Here is a 21,914-nt window from a genome sequence, read left to right as displayed (position 1 = left end):
TTGTTTGATGCACCTTTGTGTCTCTTTAACCTCATATTTCGTGCAGTTACCGTCATGGGCGGCAAAAGGAAACAGCGTCAGATTGAGGTAGGTACCTTCGCACGACCGGCCTTGCCAATTTTCCCCGCTTTTGACTTGCTCGAACTCTCTTCGTCGCGCTCCGCCTGCTCAACCTCGTCCAGCTTAGCCTAAAATACGTCCAGGTCCTCTTTCCATGGGTCCTGGGGAGTTTTCTGCTGCAAAATCTCAAGCTCCTGTGTTTTACTGTCTCTTTTGGCCAAGAGGTCCTCCTTGCGCGCACGAGTGAGGCTCCACAGAGGCATGCCAAGAAGGTAATTGTAGTGCACGCTGCCGCCGTCCTTGTCGGCGTCATGGGGCGTGTCCCCGTCCCCCTCGTCTGCGACCCCGTCTGCGAGTCCGGTGAGTTAGGCTGTTGTTGCTGCTGCTTCCAGATGACCAGGGGGTCTGGATCGTAGCCTCGTGATCGGAGGGTCTCCATCATCTCATTGGGGCGCCGGTTCCCGATCTTGGTGACGTTGTCAATCTTCTCCAGGATGAAGCGCGCCTGGTTTTCTAGCCCCTTTTTTGGTTCGGCCGTCAGGAGACCGATCTTGTAAGCTTTCCGCTTCACGTACCTAAGGACATAAACGAAGATATGGTATGGGTAGAGAACGCATGGGTTTTGTTATAAAGCAGCTGTACGAAGCAGCACTGCTGATGTGGCAAGAGGTTACATCACTGAAAATTCGAAACATGAGAATTGTTCGTCGGTTAACAAGAGATAAGACCATTTGTACGTATGTCCATATATACTAAGCTTTATAACGAAGCGTTCCGCTATGCGCGAAAATAATCCCGCCAGACACGGCGACGGTTGCAGCCCATTTTTCGCAATTTCGATGTCAATTTCGTGTTACAAAGCCCCGTAGTGACCTTTGTACAATAGAGCGGTAAGCTGTTGATAAGTAAGCTGTAGTGGTAGAGCGGGAAGCTGTAGCGGTAAGCCTGAAATTCCCGAATTTAAAACAAAGTGGTATATTATGAACGGGAGTCAAACCCGCGACACTATGCTCAGCAGTTGGCAGAATGCTGGGACAAGTGGAGACGCGGGTCGAGGAGCAATTTGTCTGCAGTGAATATGCAGCACTAAAGCAACTGCGACTTAACAACAAACTGCAGAACATGTTTCCTTTCTAATATTGCATATTTGTACCTGATGTGAAATAACAAACCTACCGCGAAATCAGAACGAAACTTTCGCACTGAGTGTCAACGTGCCAGCATTGAAGACAAAAAGGTTCATGCTTACCTTTGCAGACGTGTCGTGAAGAAGTAGCGCATAATGTCTTCGGGTGTTCGATACGTTTTAAGGACTCCGTCTGCATCGAAAAGGACCATAGACGATGTAGTGAGCGAGGTCTGCAGCTTGAAAACCTTGTGAAGTCTGTCGCTGAGCGCCTTGGAGAGATTTCCCTCGGGACCACAAATCGGACAGTGGTGTCCGTGTGGTACTCTTTGTAATCCGCGATGAGTGGAGGAACCTCAGTACCATGCAGCATCGTCTCCAGAACTGCTTCTTTGTACGACTGAGTCCAACAACGAATGAGAAGTTCGGTGATTTCAATAGTCGTGGAGTTCACAAGGGAAACTTCGCCGCTGATGATGAATCGCTGAGATTCATCGCATCACCAGTTTAACGGTTTAGAGGTTTGCCCATTATGTTTTCTCTTCGTTCAACAAAAAACGTGCCCCAATCGTCTATGTGCTCATCCGTACGGAGACAATGGAGGCTTGACTCGTAGACCGATTGTTGGTCTCAGCCAGCGGCGTTGCGATGATCATTTTGTTCCCTCAGAACCGCCGCCACAAAAAGTTGGAAAGGGGGTAAAGATAAATGAGCAGCCATGAATTATCATTGTAATAGCAACACCGATGCATTTAACTATTGATTTGAACGCGAAATATGTGTAATGTACTTTACAAACATTATTGCGTATAAGAAGGACTTTCGTGCTGAAGGAACGCCCACCTGCCACGCCTCTTTGCCACAAGCTCCTGAGGGGCCCCAAAGTAACCAACGTACAAACTATTCAATGGCTTGGACACCCTTGACTCACCTGATCGATTGAGCCACAGAAGTTCTTAAACCAGGGCTTCAGCGGCGCAACGATCTCAGGCGGGTTGTAGTTTTGACTTTTGGTGCTCCAGCCGGTTCTGATCCCTTCGGCCCCGTTCACGAGTACCATGGGCAGCACTGGGACGTAGTACTCGGGCTCGATCTGCTGGTTGTCGTCGAACAGGTACTCGAGCAAGGGATCGTCGGATGCGCGCATGACGAGCCGTGCAAGCGGGGACAGCATGGTGAAAATGTATCGAGGGCTGGCAGCGTCCTTGCCGCCCTGGAGACGTGCGCCGAACTGGCCAATGGGTTGCAGCAGGTTGATGGTATTGCTGCCGACGAAGTTCTGCGCCAAGTTGATGATGGTGGACATGAGCGAAACCTCGCCGTGGTGGTAGGCCGAGTGCTCGGCCACAGAACCGGCGAGCTGGGCGACCTTGATTTCACGCTTGTCATTGCGTTTGAAGCAGGTGAAAAGGATCTTGCGCGGGCTCGGCTTCAGACCGTCTACGAGAGACGGTATGGAGCGCTCATTGTCCATATTGCTGAACAGAATGAGCTCGTTGTTGACGAAGTCCTCGAACATGACGTTCCGCGTGTCTTTCCCGTATAGGTAAAGCTCGGGAAGTCCCATTTCGCGGCGCTGTTTGCGCTCTTCCATGCCGCGCCTGAGCCAGTCCTTCCGTTGCTCGATCGTCTTCTTGCTGAAGGCAAGCTGAATGGCGTGGTCGTTGTCGATGTCTTGGTACCGGCACAGGATGCGGTGGCGAAGCATGTCCGTGAAGTATTCCTTGGCCTCCTTGGCCGTGCTGGTGCCAAGACCCTTGTAGTTCTTGACCTTCCAGCTCTGCCAGCTCTCGGTGTCGGCCTTCCACTCTTCGAACACCGGCAGGGAGTAGAAGGAGAGCTCGCTGTTTCCTCGGCTGGCCTTCACAATGGGCGTGATGAACTCCTCGAGAAAGGGAAGCCTGAGAAAAGAGGACCAGTTGTGGTGGATGAAGTTCACCAGCAGGCCCTTGATGTGCGAGCCGTCCTGGTCCTGGTCGGTCATGATCATAAGCCGCCCGTAACGCCGACTTTTCAGGTCATCCACGCTGTCGTACTTTTTGTACTGTGAAAAAGAACTGAACTTACTGCATTTTCCATTCCCTTGAAAACGTTCACATTAAAGGAACACTGGAAGGAGTTTGGATCACTGTTTGTAAGCCCTACCAGGTTGAAGTCTATAATACGTAGGCAGTTTCTTTGGTTTTTCGATCCACTTACACGTATTTTCATCCAGACAAGCTAGTTTAGAAGTGCAGTTTCCCTCGCGCCCTCTTACCTGCAGCGTTGCCGACATCGGTTATGCGACTCGCTGGCAAGACCACAGAGCTAAATTTAACAAATTGCTGGCGTGTTCAATCTGCACTGGCCGTGCTAACAAACGAAAAACCAGTATTAACCGACAAATGGGACAAAGTCGAAATTTGGAATGTGTACGCAGCTAAAAACCCGCTGCCAACAGTATTACGCTGGTGCGGCCTTCTAAAGCTGCGCCTGGCGTTTTTTTTTTTCTTTTCTGCCGCTTGAAAAATAAATTTGTGCTCTAGATTGGCGGTGAATAGTCCAATAACTACATGGGTTGAAGTTCACAATGCATCTCCAAATCCATTTCAGTCTTCTATTTAGCCTTGTATATATTCACTGCGCTGTGCAAGTGAAATATGGCACGCGTGATAGCAGTCACCGATTGGCAAACGCTCTACACAGCAAAGCCTCGCCGAATTAAAGGTCGGCCCCACGGTCATGATTTTTTCATCACTGGGGCAGCGGATGGCTATCGGACAGAAATTATTCAACGACCGCCATTCAAAGATTAACCTGTATGCGAATGCATCCGACTGTCCGGTATTTGAATTCATGGCCCCAACACCACTTCGATACTCGTTTGCAAGCGCAGCTGCGAATTTTAGATTAGGACTTAAAGGTACCGGAACACATAAACAGCGACTGTCGACTGTTAGGCACGCAGCGGTACTAAAATGTACCATTATATACATCATAGAATTTGTAGCTTAAATCAAATTATTGTAAGCAAAGAAAATGTACTCGGCGGGGGGGGGGGGGGGGGGGGAGGGGGAGGGATAGAGGGTCTACTAAAAATAGTGTAGCCGTAAAACAAACAACTGAAGAAATCAAAACATCCCCCTCGCGAGGGGCACGATCAAATGCAGAGCATTTCCGCGGGGGGCGTGCCTGCAAGTCTTAAGGATTACGTATTGGTTGTTGTTGTAATTGTTGTCTTCCAGCGTAGACATTGTCGATGAAGTCGATGGTGAAACGTGAAACGTGCCGTGAACCCCCTGCCGCGGCTATTACGCAACGTGGAGAGGCTACGACGCCACGTGGCGCGGCTATGACGCAACACAATCCACTTTATTCCAACCCAATCCAAATCCAATCCAAGCCAAGCCAAGCCAAGCCAAGCCAAGCCAATCCAATCGAATCCAATCCAATGCCCTTCGCGTGAGAGTGTTATAGCGCCGAAATCGCGCCACCACATGAACGCGAACCGAACGCGGCGAGAGAGGGTGTTGCGAGCGGAGAGAAGGCGAGGAGGACGCGGGGGAGAGGGCGCACCTGTGGCCGACGGTTGAATGAGTCAAGGATATAAGGCGCGTGCGTAACCTTCCATTCTGTGTCGGCTCCGTGGAGCAGTCGGTAAAGTGCCGTGTACCTTGCGTTCCGCCCGCAGAGTCGTGGGATCGAAACCTGGCGCCGGAAGGTATTATTTCTTTATATTGTAACGTGGCGGCAGATGACACGAACCATGAGGTGATGAAGCGATGTATTCACACGGCTATTTACAGGCAGCCATTCCGAGCCCGGGCTTGCTGCGCCCCGCACCCATCTTCTTCTTTGTCATCATTAGTGGTGGGCCTTGCTTGCGCGGGTATTGTCCTGTCCCGTGACAATATAGTGTAGGGTGCGGATTACGTAGCGATGCGGACTACGGACGCCAACGCGGGTGACATCGTGAGTTACTAAAATGCTCTGCATTTAAAAAAAATCGGGTATCATGCCTTCTGGGTATCAGCGTTAATGCGGTTGCGGAACTCCCAACTCGTAAAGGCAACGTCGCCGGAGAAGCGAAGCCACGAGACATCCGACCGAGCTTTTTAAAGGAATCGAACACAGTGCTACATGATGATAATGGTGCAGTTTCTTAGCACCTGCTGCTGCGGAGGCAGCAGCACACGCTCTTTTTTTTAGAGTGGAGCTGTATTAGGCTATATTTCCATACAATTTTCGTTGTCCCCGCATCAAGGCTACGTGGGAGTCCGGATCGTTCTATTGCACGCGTATTAACTTGGCAGTAGCGAAAGAGAACGAGCAGAGATGCAACGCGTGGAAGACAGATCGAAACTATTCGAAAGTGCGAGGCGGAAGATGACCGCGAAGCAGATCGTGTCAAGCGGCAAAAGAACGAAGCCTTACGAGAACGCGGTGCAGAAAGAAAGCGCGGCTGGTGTACAATTGGACATTAGGTATCTCCCATTCAGAACCGTTAAGAAGTTGCTTAGGTGTCCTCAGATCGTCCGTTAGCTGATATGACACTACCTCCTTGGTCGCAGTTTGATTCCAACGTGGATGTGTCGGCGCCAAAAAGAGTGGTTTACGCATTTCTTGTTGGAGGCTCGCGATGCCACACCGATTTTCCCCAATAGGCCACCCAGCGGCGTACGCGCATCTATTTACAGTACGGAATTATGTGTCTGCATTTGCGAGTATACCGATGAGTTTATCTCATCACCGGAGTCAAAGTAGTGACAACCAGCGTAAACAACAAAGAACGATTCGTATGCTTGTTCGAGACTAGCAGACGACGAACAACAAAAATATTTAGGGCCATTCACTGTCAGTCATTTTCCGCTAGTAACGATCGATGGTCACAATGGTGTTGTTATCGCTTAGTTTTAATCACCACAGCGACAACAAAGCAATTGTGACCATCGTTACTAGCGGAAAATGACTGGAAATGAATGACCCTGAATTTTTTGTTCATCATCTGCTAGTCTCGAACAAGCATACGAATCGTTCTTTGATGTTGACGCTGCTTGTGATTACTTATTTTAACGCCCAATGGTGACGTCATTCAGCTTTTCATGCAATAAAACGCGTTTAGCGCGCACACTATAGATCGAACTTAACTCTACCTGCCCAAGATGTTTCTTAAACACCGACAAGCGGCACCAGCAAGCGCTAAGAAAATATCAGCTCAATCAGCCCTTGCCTGGATAACGGCCTGCATGAATTTGAGTGCCCTGAAGAGCCCTACAAAGTACACATTTTTTCGCGCTTAAAATCTATCCAGTTTCATTGTTCCGGTGAACCGCTTTCGTGGCGTCTAGGCGAATTTGTTGTCCGTTCTCACCCCTACCTTCTAACCCCGCATCATCTCTTATTTCTGTCAACGCAAATTTTGCTCATTCGAACATTGGCCCAGTGTGTAGCTTCGTACTGGACTTAAATTAACCTCATACTGACATTAGAAAAAGACAGTCAACCATCAACTTTTTGTCTGACACGGAAAGAAGACAAATCAGTTCTATTGAATAAATTGGGTGTCAATTGATCTGAACCTCAGCAGAGACAATAATTGGCTGTAGGGTTTAACGCGCCGACGCAACGCAGGCGATGAGGCTCGCCGTAGTGGAGGGCTCCGGATTAATTTTGACCACCTGGGGATCTTTAACGTGCGCCGAAATCTCGTACACACGGGCGTTTTTGCTTTTCGCCTCCATCAGAAAAGCGGCCGCCGCGGCCGGGAATCGAACCCGCGACCTCGTGCTCAGCAGTGCAGCGCCTTAGCCACTGAGCCACCGCGGCGGGTAGCAGAGACAATAAACACCTCAGCTACACACGTCACTAACCTGAGTTCAAGCAAGTGCAAAAGCAACGAAAGGTTCCACTCATAGGCTCCGCGTTCTGTTCGGAACGCACGTGGAGTAGGGCAACGTGGTTTATAAACGTTTAAATACGGTTTTTCGGAACACGCGCGTCTCCGCCGTGCGGCAGCGGGGCATCGAGTCACCCGGCCCGGAGCAGTGGAACGGGGCAAGCTTATATTGTCTTGAGCAAACCTAGCGTGTTGTCTTGAGAGGGACGAGACGGGATAGGAATAGCATGAGAGGTGAGCGGGAAAGAGAAGGCAGGCATTTACTTGGCAGGGGCGCCAGTCGACTATCATCGTTCGTCGATATTCGCAACAAAAGGAACAGATACCAGATAGGCGGCCATTTTTTGATCTATTTTCTTCGGCTCTAGTACACATCGTGCTTACTCATCTTCCACAGAACTTTCCCCGCCCGTAAAAGAACGACACACCTATAGGCGGTCATTTAAAGGGACCCTGCAACACTTTTTTCTAATCCAGATTTAAACGGTTTCAGGCTCTAGTCTACAAACCCACACAGTACTTAGAATAGGGGATCACCATGGAAGAAATAAAGAATGCCGTGAACGGAACGTTAGGATTAAAACACGAATTACCGAATAATTATGTATTGTTTGGCAATTCGAGACCCCTGTAGCCGAAAGGTAAACTTGCATACAATTATGGATGTCTCTTTTCGCGCACCAAACATTTGCTGCCTCAATAGAAAACTGGGACAGATAGCGTCAACCCCATACGCTCAATCGGCTGTTTTAAAATCATCTGTCTAGCAGCCGACAAGCGGCGGCATTGACAAAAGTTTGTATTTCGCGCGTTCGTTTTTCGCACTGCCTTGATAGTAGTTCGCGTCGCATCTGACAGATGGCGCCACCAGTCCATGGCGCGCGCGCCGCTCGTGGGACCTTGTTCTGGGCTGTTGTACTCGGTCTTTGCAAGAGGTAGCGTCAACATCCCCCTCGCGAGGGGCACGATCAAATGCAGAGCATTTCCGGGGGCGCACGACGTTAAGTAGTTTGCGTTACGTTAATGTTGTTGCACTTGTGGCAACTGCTGACGAGAGAGCGCTCGTCAGCAGTAATTTGAATGAGTCAAGGATATAAGGCGTGTCCGTAGCCATCCATTCTGTGTCGTCTTTGTGGCGCAGTGGTTAGAGCGTTGCGTACATTGCGTCCCGCCCGCAGGGTCGAGGGATCGAAACCTGGCGGCGGGTTGTAATTTTTTTATATAGTAGGGACAACGACGGGGCGGACTACGGACGCCAACACGGGTGACATCGTGAGTTACTGAAATGCTCTGCATTTAAAAGGAAAATCTTCGTTTCACGTTCTTGTGGTTGCAAATCGCAGTGTGCGATATGGCATAGCCAAGAAAGTCATATTACGGTGTTCTGTAACCCCAGCCATTGCTGTCGAGGGAGAACTGGGAAATGGCCGAGCAATTCGATAAAACCAAGAAGAAAAGTTTGTTCTCACCTGGAGCCACATTAACTTGATGACGTTGTTGATTTACGCGTTCTCGAGGATCTGCTTGTGCGTTGCCTCACGAACGTTCAGGATCTTGGCCTTGAGCGGGAAGACACGGAACTTGTCGCGGCCCACCACCGAGAGGCCAGAGACCGCCAGACTTATGGCCGAGTCCCCCTCGGTGAATATGAGCGTGCAGTCGACGGAATCGCGCGTGCCCGCGTCGTTCGCGTCCTCCAGCTTAGGGATCCCTCGCAGCTTGGAGTGCTTCTTGGCGGAGCACTTCTGCCCCAGCTGCTTCTCGGCCTTGAAGGTCACCCACGACATGACGGAAAGGCAACCAGACTGGGTCAAGGTGGCAGCCGTACGCCGCCCCCTACATCCAGCAATGTTGCAGCGCGGAGACTGAGCAGCACTTCCCGAATGGTTGGCAGTAGAGCTCGGCTCTCCCAGAAGCGCTAAAGATCTACCGAGAAAAGGAAATCACAACTATGGAGGTAATAATTTCGCTGACAACCGTTGGCAAAAGGAAAGCCCCATGCATGTGCAATTGAAACGCCAAGATGCAAAAGTGGCTCCGACCTGCCGAGAAGGGGAGGCCGAGGCGGGGAGCAATAGTGGGCCGCGCTCCCATAAAAGGATAGGATGGAGTAGAGAGAAAAGACAACAGAGTTTAGATCCTCATCACGGGGTGGCAACAGGAAATTCAGCGGAGCCTTTTACTGCCACGTACTGGCAGTCACTGGCGGTCACGCCTTGCAGATATATTATCCCACCGTTTTATGTACCGCTTTTCTGGGTCGAGCTCGGGAGTGTTTTCGAAAGACGCGGAGCGCTGGCGGTTAACTTTGTGCACATTCTTAAATTCACAGAATTTGAAAGTTGCTATTGGACAATTTAAAGAATGGGGTTTTTACGGCCGAAGCCGCGCCTGGGCTATGAGCCACGCTGTACTCAAGGGCTACGGAATTATTTGCGGAACGACCTGTAAAGTGGAAGAGTTTCCTTACCACTGCACATCTCAAACGCATAAATAAACGACTCCGCTATTCGGGAGCACGCTATTTTCACTTTAATATTTGCAACTAGGCAAACTCTTGTAGCTGGACACTGTACTTCGTTATCAGCATACAGTCAACTGGTACGGAACGAATGGACTGTCGATGCCAGATTCAGTGCAATAGTGTTTCAGGGCAACACCGGCGTCACCTAAGGTACAGCTCTTTACATGGAACGTGGCACAAATAAGGAACAAATTTCCTCCCGTCAGATGAGGGATACGCGCCTTGATTCTCACAAGTGATTTGACTGCTGGGTGTTACCATCAGGAGATGTTGTGTCCCAACAGGGATATTACGGCTCAGGAAAACCTGGAGTGCCACCATATACCTAGTTACCCGGATGTCTAATAAATATGGCGAGGCGCACCAAACAGCCTTTACAATGCTCGCCCGTGCAGTGGCACATGGGTGCTTCACTTACAGCTTCCGGTTTATGAGCAACGGCAGTCACACGTAATTCTCTCCACAAGATGAATCGGCACATTCTCCACGTGATCATTGGCCTCCCGTGCTTCACAAGGGTAGATACTCTCCACGAAGCAGTTTCCCTTCCACCTCTCCCTAACCTCATGAAAGAGATGAAGCGGTGCTTCCAATACCATCTGGACCATGCGCCACAAGAAAAAACACTCCAGAAATGGGATTACGTAATGGTGACTGACAGCTCCCATTCGCCGCCAGCCATCCCTCCGTGGGAGCGCCCGTGCATCGGAATTCCACATTGGCCCCCGATCAGGTGCGGGAAACGAACGGAACGCAAACACTACGTTGACATTCTCGCAGATAGCACGCGAAGGAGCTGACATCTACCCTGACGCTTCTTTGAATGGAATTGCGGCGGTCTGGGCATCTTCAGACCGGCCGGAATTGAATGGATCTCGGCTTATTTCTAGCACGTATGGCCTCGTACAAGAGGTAGAACTTCCAGTTATTCTGGGAGCCACCCAAAAAATTTATGATCTTCCCGTCCGCCTCCCCACGAAGAAATTTCGCATCATCACGGATTCCTACTTTGCCGTCCAAGAGTTGAATCGCCCATTTTTACTGAACACTGTATACGGCAACCAATATCCTGACCACTATACGAGACATACAACCGAAAGCTTTAAAATTTCCATTTTTTGGACTCTGGAACATACTAAAGGCGCACAAGGCAACCGCATGGGTCATGACGCTGCCAGGGAGAGGCTAAAATCACCTCCCGCGGTGCCCACCGTGACCGTCCTACCTCTCCAAGCAGATTGGAAACTCCAGCTTCGTCACCTGAAACAGGAAGACAGCAAGCGCTTACAAAATAAAACTCCGGTTGGAATCGTTGCCCCTCTCAAACCCTTCTCCCGCATGGAGGAAGTATTGACCAGTTAAGTATATGCCAATGCAGCTTATACCCCCTACGTTATACGCAAGTGGGCAGATCCAGCAGGATCCGAATTGCGCCGATGATCCTCCCCTACACACGCGCACTGCAGTCAGGATGACATACCGAATATCTTCCACTTAATATAGCTTTGTCCCGTATTCGCCCGCAACCGTCATCAGCTTTTAAGTGTAGGTCCCGCACCCGTGACTGAACTGGAGCATATTAGTCATGTCCATGACGATCCCGCTACTCGAGAAGTAATCACCAAGTACGCCATCGAAAACTGTCTTTACGAACTTGCTCTCCCGGACTGACCATAGCTATCCACGATCAATGTCTACACTGTGAACTGAGCGCTTTTGGTGCCACTGACTGACTCAACTGCGCCTTTTGTGAATAGGACCCTAAGACTGGAATTCTTTCTATTGTGGGAATTGTGACCGGGCCCTATCTGCCCCATCCCTACTAAAATGCAGGGCCTCATTTATGAAGTGTTTCACTCCCTCGCATTCCCTTACCCCGCTTGGAACTTTTATCGCTTATCATTGGCGGCGGTGCTCCCCTGTATACAGCCACAAACCTGGGTGCAGAACTTGTCGCTGAGTTCGCACTTGGAGCCGAACTTCTTCGCCGGCAGCGTCATGTTCTCCTCGGTTTGGGAATCAAAGGTTGGATTTTCGATCAGGCAGTTCCCGAAGATCCACAAGTAGTCCTTGACTTGCTTGCTCTGTATCTTCCCGCCTGCCTTGTTTTTCTTCTTCACGGCGTCGATGACCTAAGGACGTCAAACCAATACGAGCGATGAATTCAGACGAAGAGCAGCAGGGATCCTGTTGAATTAATAAGATAGCTACCGTTATAGCCGACTGAAGCTGGAATTTTCCAGCCTCGGTTGACACAAGATCATACAAGGCCGAAGTAATAAACTGTGTGCCGTGATTCGTGCCTCTCAGTTTGACGTATAGTTCAGAAAAACAATTCTCGGGCCTAATCTACATTTTGAGCATATGTATTAATTGTTCACCCAGTTTCATGAAATGAAATGTAACCTCTACAGAAATACAAAACAGAAAGAACATATCAAGTTTCCTCTTCGGTTAAGTAAAACATACTCAAAAAAGTATGTTAGGGCGGGCACCAAGGCAAAAAATAGAGCTCCTTAACTTCACAAGGGGATTTCAAACTGAAACTTGAGCTTTATTAGGTCCTCCGTGCCCTTTGCTCTTCCTCTTTTTCAAGAAAACAGAGGGCAGCGCCGAAGTCTGGAAGTCGTGTGACGCCTACTAATTACTGTGGGACAATCTGCTACACCCGCACGTGTAGCGTAGTGAAAAGAATAAAGCTCTCCCGCCCGCGCCTCGCGCCATGCCCTTGACGTCATGCGCGTGGTGCCGGGCAAGCATTCCTTCCAACATGACACGGACGAGAAGCGGCACGACACCAAGTCCATACCATCGCTTCGCCTGAGGCGGCCAACCGGGAACCGTGCAGCGGCGAGCCGGTCCAGAGAGGCGGCTCCGTCGGAGTCCAAGCAGTAACCTTCCTTGAAAGGGGAGGATGTGGGACAATCCGCTACACCCGTACGTGTAGCATAGTGAAAAGAATAAAGCTCTCCCGCCCCGCGCCTCGCACCATGCCCTTGACGTCATGCGCGTGGTGCCGGGCAAGCATTCCTTCCAACAATTACATGCTGCGCCTTACACGTTGTATCATTCCCTCTTCTGCTAAGAGTTTTCTTACCATCATTTGTCATGTTAACAACTATCGCTCTGAACAGAAATAGCAAGCACTGTCCCTGGCAAAGCTTGTGTCACTTCAGATGCGGTACCTCAGCTCTCCTGTATTTAAAAAGCATTACCTCGCTCTTTACAATTTAAAGCAAAGCTTTCTACCTCTACCAGCCAATGGTTCTTTCGTGGCGTGCGGGACAAGAAACTCCCAACGCGGCTGGGGAGGCGGAGGGCGGTTTTCACACACGGAGCAAAGTGTAGATGGCGCCGCGAATGGTTACCCAGCGTTCACCGCTTGCTGCTCACACCGGCGGGCGCGTTGGCAGCACGGCTTTGTCGTCTGCTTTAGCGACGGTTGTTTTGGGCCTCTTTTGGCTCAGCTTCGCGTCCATTGCGCGCTTTTTTTGCACGACTTGATTAACTTTTTCGAGAGCTTCCCTGGTTACCCGGACTCGACGGAATTAACTTGTCGTACGGCAAAGATACGTTAAGTATTGGTTTGCAGGGCGGGAAAACAAAATGTAGAGACAACATACACACATCTGGCCCCTAGAGAAACGCTACCTTTTGCGCACTGCTTGCCAAGAATGGGACTCCATTTTATAAATTAGTGAATACCGATTCGTTTGTGTGTGAAGAGAGAGAGAGAGGAATTTTATTGAAATGAAAAAACACAGAAAGGTCGGCCTGATGGTAGTATATCTGGCCAGCTATTCTGTGTGTGGGAAGGGAAAGGGGAGGAAAGAGCGTGGATAGAAGACGAGAGAGATGAAGATGGCGGAGAAATAAATAAATGGCTATGTATAGAAGATGCCTTTACCGATACTGTGCAAGTGTTAAAGTAAAGCCGGACGGGCCTCAACTACAATATCTTTGAGAGGCCACTGCTGCGCAGAAATGTCAGCACAACTTTAAATGCTTTGTGGGAACGCTTCGCGTCTGGCCAAGGTCCCAGCAGCACTTCCTCCGACACCACACGGCAGTCCAAACCGGCCTATGTTCTCGCTAATTGTTCTCGAGGATGCGCATAGCGTGGACAGTGGCAGAGAACGTGCGAGATAGTCTCTGATACATGGCATGTCTCACAGTCGGGGTCACTCGTAAAGCCAATGAGGTGCTTGTAGCGACGGGTAAAGGCTACGCCAAGCCGTAGTCGGTTTAACAGCGTGGCGTAGTTTCGCTGAATACCAGGAGGTAACCGAAACTTGCAGTCGGGGTCCAGGCGCTGTAGTCTACTATGACGATTGTCAGGGTGGGACCAGTGACTCGCCGAGGCGTGGCGGAGAATGGTAGACAGAAGGGCGGTCGTGTCCGTCCTTGCGAAGGGCAGACGTACAACATCTGCATTTGCAGAAACCTTCTTTGCCTCCTGGTCAGCCCAGTCGTTACCAGCTAGCCCGCAATGGCCTGGTACCCACTGAATGGTGAGGACATGTCCTTGGCTAAAGGCTAAAGGCTAAAGGAGCAATTGGTTCTGGTAAATTTATTTATTTATTTTATTATTTATTTTAACATACTGCAGCCCCTCTTGGGGCTATAGCAGGGGTGGGTACATCGCACAAAACCATGCATCGAACAAGTTCAACGATGAAACAAAAGCAAAAAGAAAGAAAGAAAACACGGCAACGACGAAACCAGGTGTTTGAAACGCAACATAGAAGGAAGTATACAGTTTTAGCGGCATGGTAAAGGGTTACAGTAGTTCGACCTAATATACATATCTAAGTACAAAAGTGAAAAAGTGCACTCGTACAAAGGGGGAGAGGAAACAAAGCGGTACATGTGCGTAGCTTACAATAGTTGTATTTTAGAAGGAAATGCACGCAAGTCTAAAGAGCGCACGTGGCCAGGCAAGGAATTCCAACGCTCAATTGTTCGCGGAAAAAAGCTATATTTGAACATGTCTGTGCGGGGATGATACGGGGAAACGTTAAGGGTGTGATTGCTTCTGGTCTGAGTGGGGTTTGCATATGTGACATATTTGTTAGATGACAGGCGATATGAACAGTGAATGATGCGGTGAAAAAAGGTTAGTGATTCTATTTCACGACGGGCAGTTAAGGTGGTTAGCTCTAGAGATACGAGGGCTGCGGTTGGTGAAAAAGTACAGTCATACCTGCGACAGATGAATCGGATGGCTTTCTTTTGAACGGCTTCATTTTTGCTAATTTCGCCTTTTCGGTAAGGGTTCCACACGGTGCATGCGTAGTCGAGTATCGGTCGGATTAGTGTTTTATACATCAGGAGTTTGGTGTCTTTCGGTGCTTGGCTGAGTGTGCGCCGTAGATAACCCAGTTTCTTAAGTGATTTTGTACATATATATTCCATGTGTTTCGACCAGGATAGGTTACTTGTGAAAATAATGCCAAGATACTCATATTCTGAAACTCTTTGAAGGTTTATGTCAGCGGATGAGTACGTGAAATTAGACAGGGAACGTTTGTGAGTAAAAGACATGGATACTGTTTTGCGGCAATTTACGGTCATCTGCCACGTTTTACACCACGCGCAAAACCTAGAAAACGACTCGTTTAGTTTTTGGTGACATTGCGGTGAGCTAATAGTGTCATATAGTACGCAATCGTCCGCAGAAAAACGGATTTTAGATTTGATGTTACCAGGCAGTTCGTTTATGTAGAGCAGAAATAGCAGTGGTCCAAGGACCGAGCCCTGGCAAACTCCAGAAGTTACGTTAGATTTATTGGTTACGGAACCATTAAATTCTACAAGTTGCGCGCGATCTGAAAGAAAGTTTTCTATGCACTTGACCAAGACAGGGTTGTTTAATATGGCAGTTAGTTTGCATATCAGCTTAGTGTGAGATACCGTGTCGAATATAAAGATTCGAAATAAAGATCCGTGTCGAAAATAGCGATTATAAAGGTTCCCTCAGCTTTCTCTCCATTCACAAACTTACTAGATTTAGTCGGCATAAATGGGGATCACTATAGGTCACATTCAGAATCGTTTCGGTGTGTGCGCTTGTGATGCGCGGTGGTGTAGTCCCGAGCTAGCCCATCAGGATGGCTAGGTTCCGCTGACTCACCCTTTGAAACACGCTCCTTTGCGTTTGCTTTTTGCGCACAGTGCTACAGCGGCGGCGTCCGCCGCTCGAGCCCAGCCAGGTAACGGGTGGCAGAATCACTGGTTTCACTCTTTGTAGAGCCACGTGTGTGAATTCAAGGGACGTCGCGTGGGACATTGTGGGTGTCGTTTAAAGCTTTGCTTTCTAACAACCTTCACAGCGTGGATTGGAGCCAATTTTTAACCCCCCCCCCCCCCCCCCTTCAATTTTCTTTTAGTTTCGAATGTCTGTGAACTTGTTTATAGCACTTAAGGTACCTAGACGAGTCCCTATAACCATTCTACCAAACGGCGTTCTTTTTCTCTTTGAAACCGCCGCAGCGGCCAAATGAACAACTGTATACACCCTGAATTATTAAAGGAGCACCGCCGCGGTGATAGACGCTTTCACTGTTTTCTTACGAACCAAAAGCACCGCGGAAGCTGTACTTATAACAGGACTCAGCGATTTGCTCGCCGCAGCGGTACTTTGTTTACTTTGCGTTGTGTTTTTCGCAATTTTTTAAAGCTACTATTGAAAGCTTACACAGACGCAAGTGAAGATATGCTGTATAATGGAGGGATATTGCTTCTCTAACGTAAGATAAGCGCAGAAAGAATGCCCGGCCTTTGAACAACATTAAGGAAGAGAAAAATTGTGTGATTGAGTTCCAAAGTTTTCTGATAAGCGTGTGACAGTAACATTTAGATCGGGCACAATAGTAACCATTTACCCTGAGTGCTAGACGCATTTATTTACCATATTTAAAGCGTTTTTGATGTTCAAGAAAGTTGAAGTGCTCCAGGGGCCCTACAAAAGGCACAGCGTAATAACCACACAGATAAGTATTGAATAATCTAATCCCGCTTCTGTATATTTTGTCAGAGTTGCTACTTATCGCTGCGGCAGATATTGTTCAAAGTGTCAAACTTTCGGAACGGCACAAGGAAAATTTAGCCACATTTTCTTATGTAACACACTTAGCCTGAGTTATTGCTAGTCGTCCTTGGGGCACCTTCCCGCTTAATTGTTAGTGTCCGTTCTGCATGCATACAGACAATTAGTCCTTTGATTTGAACAAGGGCTGGAATAGACCTGAGATTCTCAAAGCAAACTGGCGTGTGTTTTTTGAGGTCGAGGCATGTTGTTGTTGGAGCAGAGGCTTAGAACGACGCTAAGTTGAAGAAAAGCCGTTGACTCAATTTTTGAGGTTAGCCTACACCCGTGTAACCTCAACTTGAATGGTGAAGTTAAAGTTTGGACGAAGTCGATAAAACAATTTTGATTGAGGTTATACCAAAAGTAGGGTCGACGCTAGTGAGATTAGAGCCCACTTCTGCTTTAAATATTTCAAAATTAACGAACGATCTAGACGTCAGCTTCATAGATGAATAAAAGAATGCTTGAATGCAGCTACAGCCTCCAGCCGCCGACAAGTGGACTAATTCAATATTTCCGTGTATCATTTCTTTGTTCTAAAGATACTGCTTAAGCAACAAGTTTAACGTCATTCTTGGCAAGGAAACTTTCGCTACCAACTATCGCCTTTTTTCTCTTTCTCTCCGTATGCTCGCGCTCATTTATTTTTCCATAATGACCAGCCAAAAAGATAATTCCTGTGTTGTCCTTTGCACGTCCTTTTGTATAAGCCTTTTTACTTTTGTGAACGCCGCTTCTTTCCGCCGCTACGTTAAGTTACCCTAATCGCTTTTTTTTATAGCTCTAGTCGCTTGAAACTCGAAGAACGTGGTTCACTCCGAGTGGTGACTAGCCAATTTTTTTCTATCCTCCTGAAGTTGATCATGGGTAGTAGATTTCAGAATCTTCAAGTGACACGGATGCAGCCTTTAGTCTGTCTCGAGAAGTTAGCTATTATTGCCCTGACTTTTATAAAACGGTATTTTGTTGTTCGCGTTTTTTTTTGGAGGGGGTTTTCATACTGGACCTACTCCTGGGCTGTCAGTTGCGCAGTGGCGGAGGGCTGCTTCTGTCCACCCGGTGTCCCTCAACGTGCATGCGAACGTGCATACGCGTGCTTTGTATTTCTCTTGCACCAGGAAAACAGCTGCCCGTACCACGAAACTCTTTCGTTACCTTGACTCAACAGCTTAACACCTTAGTAAGTAAATAGCTTTATTCCATGGCTCAGTTTTCCCAGCTTCCGCCTTTCTTAGACGAGATATGCTCCTCCATGCAGCATTCTCACAAAAGGATCCGTTCGCGGCCCAAACGCAGTCCACGTAGGTTTTACGAAGTGGGTTGCATTAGGCGACAAATGGAAACCCCTCGAACATATACGCCACCACAAAATTGAGTATTGCTACTATTGCTGCGCACTAGCCCCGAGTATACAAAAGGGGAATGTAGAAGGAACGCTTGGGAAATAGGCTCACAACGATGCTAAACCAGGAGTACGTCTACTGTCGAACGGTGAAGTGTTAGTAGAATGCAAGATTAGTGTAACGGGAAGCTTTTGGGACAAATACCTTCTTGACTATCTGCTCGGCAACGTAGTCGACGTGGCTGCCTCCTTTGGTCATGGCGATGCCGTTGACGAAACTCATCTGCCTGAACTCCGCAGTGGCGCTGAGTGTGACGTTCACCTCCCAACGACTGCTCACCACCTCGTGGGTGACAGTCAACGGGTTGCCCAGTTCGTACTCTTGGTACTTCAGGAACAGCTGCACGTACTCTTTGAAACCCTTCACTGGCAGCCGCTTGCCGTTTAGGTACACCTGCGATAGTGAAAGGTTCTTGTCAGCTGCACCAGATGAGCGGGGAGCACGTCAATGATGATTGTAGGGTTTAACGCGCCGACGCAACGCAGGCGATGAGGCGCGCCGTAGTGGAGGGCTACGGATTAATTTTGACCACCTGGAAATCTTTAACGCGCGCCGAAATCTCGCACGCACGGGCGTTTTTGCTTTTCGCCTCCATCAGAAAAGCGGCCGCCGCGGCCGGGAATCGAACCCGCAACCTCGTGCTCAGCAGCGCAACGCCTTAGCCACTGAGCCACCGCGGCGGGTGGGAGCACGTCAAGATAACGCATGAAGGCAAGACGGACAGCAAGGCCATCACTATTTCGGTAACTTTACTTTGATACCTTGTATGTGGAATCTGCTTCCACAGCACAGCAATACAGCTGGGTTTTCACAAAACACCTCAATTCCAACATAATGGCCACATGCGTAGGTATAAAAAGCAGGATGGACAAGATTTTTTTACATGCGAAGCTAATTTATGAAGCCTTGACCCAAACTCCGAGAAAGAAATCCCGCGCGGAATAGGTATGGGCTGGGGAGCACTCGGCAAGCTCTCCAAAACAATGAAAAGTAAGCTACCTGTGTCACTCAAAAGAAAAATATACAGCCAATGCATACTTCCAGTGATGACATACGGAGCTGAAACTTGACGCCTTACCAAAATACTGGAAAGCAAACTTATATCGGCCCAACGAAACATGGAACGGATAATAGGAGTAACACTGAGGGAAAGGAAACGAGCTTCCTGGATCAGGGAACAAGCTCGAGTAGATGATATAGTTCAAGTAAAGAAAAAAAATGGACTTGGGCTGGCCATGTAATGAGACGAACCGAACACCGGTGGACAATTAGGGTAAGAAAGTGTATACCAAGAGACGGGTTTAAAAGAAGGGCAAGGCCAATAACACAATGGAGGGCTGAAATACGAAAATTCGGTGGCCAACACTGGACTTAAGCGGCGCAGGACAGGAAAGGTTGGAAGTCAATGGGGGAGGCCTTCGCCTTGCAGTGGGCGTCGAGGAAAAAAAGTTTAGGAGGGAGCGTCACGTGACAATCGTGAACCCTAGTGATAAAAAATAAAAAAGGAAAAACTGATGGGAATTCCACTAACACGTGACAGGCAAGCGGTAGTTCTTTGCGCCTCATGTGGCCCTTCGCCGACGCTGCGTGCGTGCGTCTATCCGTTTGGTTGCCGGACCGTCCGCGTATTCGGGTTTCGGGCACGATCAGCCCGAAACGCGCAGCGGGCTGATCGTGCGGGCAAAGTGGTCGGACGGGAGAGGCAGAAAACATCTTTGCTTATTGAGCTTTAGGACCCGTCGAAATTCACGCCGCATTCGGAGAGTTGTGTGCCGCCGCCGTGGAGAAGTGGTGATAATCTTTTTAACTGGCAAACCCCGGCAAACCTGGCAAACCTGGCAAACCCCGCGCAGCCGTAGGCCGCTGCGTGCTTGTAAATGTTTACGGCGGCGCGTTCGAGCGATCCAACGTCAGAAGTGAAATTCGGCTTGCAGCTCGTGAGGTTGCTTCGTGATAATGCGACCGAAGTCACGCTTTGCTTTGAACAGTGACATCGGCAGCACTTCCACGATACGAGGCTTGGAGCGCAGCGCTGGCGAACAATCTTGTACGGCACCTTCGGCGACGGCGCTCGCCTCGACCTCCACCGGCAGGCAGCCGGAGCCACTAAATGCTACCTCGGGCCTGAAAGTGGTGGATCTTCCATGATGCCTTGTGCGGGAGGAGCCCGAGGAGAGGAGAAAGCGGCTTCAGAGGAGGTTGGCTTGCCGAAGCTGGGCCGCCACACGTCATGCTCCCTCATAACATCTTTCTTACTCCATGGCAGTGGGCCTGAGTAGGCTGTTGATGGTGATGATGATGATGATGCCAGGTTTTGCGTCCATTTGACGCCGCTTTGTCGAAGTGAATTTCAGTTTACGGGAGTCTACGTGCTGCAAAAAAGCGCTGCTGCACAACTCTATGAAGAACAAGTATGTAGTGTGAGCCCCGTCTTGAGACTGCATTCTTAAGTGGCCGTTATCTCCATCGCTTTCACTAGCCAGAAGTTCTATCATCAGCGCCGTCATCTACGCACCGCTGGCTGTCATCACGCAATCGTAATCATCGTCGTTGGTTCTATTGCCTGCTTTTTTTTCCTTGTTGCCAGAATAAACACTGCGCTACCTTAGCCCTGCTTCCGTCTCTCAGTATGGGAAATGATAACTTTCCCAGCTACTTTCCCTTCATACATGGCAACATTTACCGAAAAGGAAACATTGAGCACATTTAAAGGCAGAACACATGAACATAACCTATACTATCGCTGTTTCATTGGACTGATTGTTACGAAAACAAGAGCGAAACCACTGCACCAAAATTTTTGAAAGCAAATTGTAAAAAAAGGTGAGATAAGTGAAAAATATAACGGGAAATTTATTGGTCTATCGGCGTGAGCATCTCAGACAAGCCCCTAGCGAACTTTAGTCTTGCTCCAGTTTTCTTTCTCCAGTTTTCGAAGCTTGCAACACGGTGTTTTTCAAACGCCCCTCGGATGCTGTGCAAACTAAGCTTTGCTTTCTGCTCGTCTCAGTGGCAAAGTTCACTCGCTGTAACAGCGGCAATGGCTGCTTGTCGCTGCTTTTGTTGTACACCGGTATCCAAATTTTGTTGCCGTCATTCCCAATTCACCCGATTTTGCCGCCCACCCGGGGCTGCGCTCGCTAAGCACTCCATTTTACAACGCGTACAAGTGTTGATGGGACGACTCTAGACACCATGCGACATGTTTTTTTGGGTAGACGGGTGGGGGGGCTGACTGTCTGTAACACGATTCAGCCAATCGAACGAAGATTAAAGGGACGGACAACCTATTTTTGTCGCGTGTATGTTTTCTAGCTCATATGAAAGCCAGCGTTCTATATAATAATAATAATAATAATAATAATAATCAATCAATCAATCAATCAATCAATCAATCAATCAATCAATCATTTATTTGCGTGCCCAGGAACAGCCGGGGGGGGCCTTTGTGCTGGCGCACGCAAACAGAAACACACGAAACATAATGTACACAGCTCTCAAATACAAAATAAAATACAAAATACAAAAAAAACGAAAGGATAGCTTATGTCGAAGTTACGGAATGAAAGTCATTTAAGTGCATGAACTCAAGGATAAAAGACAAATGCAGAAAAAGAAAAGTTGGCAGTTACGCCAATACAAACTCACAGACATGTTTGCGAAACAGAGTAGGGCAATCATTAAATATATCAAGGTAATCCGAGTACCGATTGTACGTGCATTGCAGTCGGAACACAGGGCACAAGACACGCAGACAATTGGGGTTGCAAAAGGTATCATCTTTCCTGGTCCACTTTTGCGGCACATAAAGACGAACATGTTGTAGCAGCTCACCA

At 48.7% G+C, this 21,914-nt stretch overlaps 1 pseudogene; it reads right to left on the bottom strand.

The window, feature by feature from the left end:
- Positions 1-77: 77 nt before the first annotated feature.
- LOC144172686 (DNA topoisomerase 2-alpha-like) lies at positions 78-20,310 on the bottom strand (annotated as a pseudogene).
- Between the last annotated feature and the right edge of the window lie 1,604 nt (positions 20,311-21,914).

The sequence above is a fragment of the Haemaphysalis longicornis genome, unplaced genomic scaffold (genome assembly GCF_048455015.1).
Source record: "Haemaphysalis longicornis isolate Haplotype H1 unplaced genomic scaffold, Haemaphysalis longicornis Haplotype H1 scaffold_25, whole genome shotgun sequence".
NCBI lineage: Eukaryota > Metazoa > Arthropoda > Arachnida > Ixodida > Ixodidae > Haemaphysalis > Haemaphysalis longicornis.
Note: the sequence above shows the minus strand (reverse complement) of the source record. Positions and strands in the feature narration are given on the sequence as shown.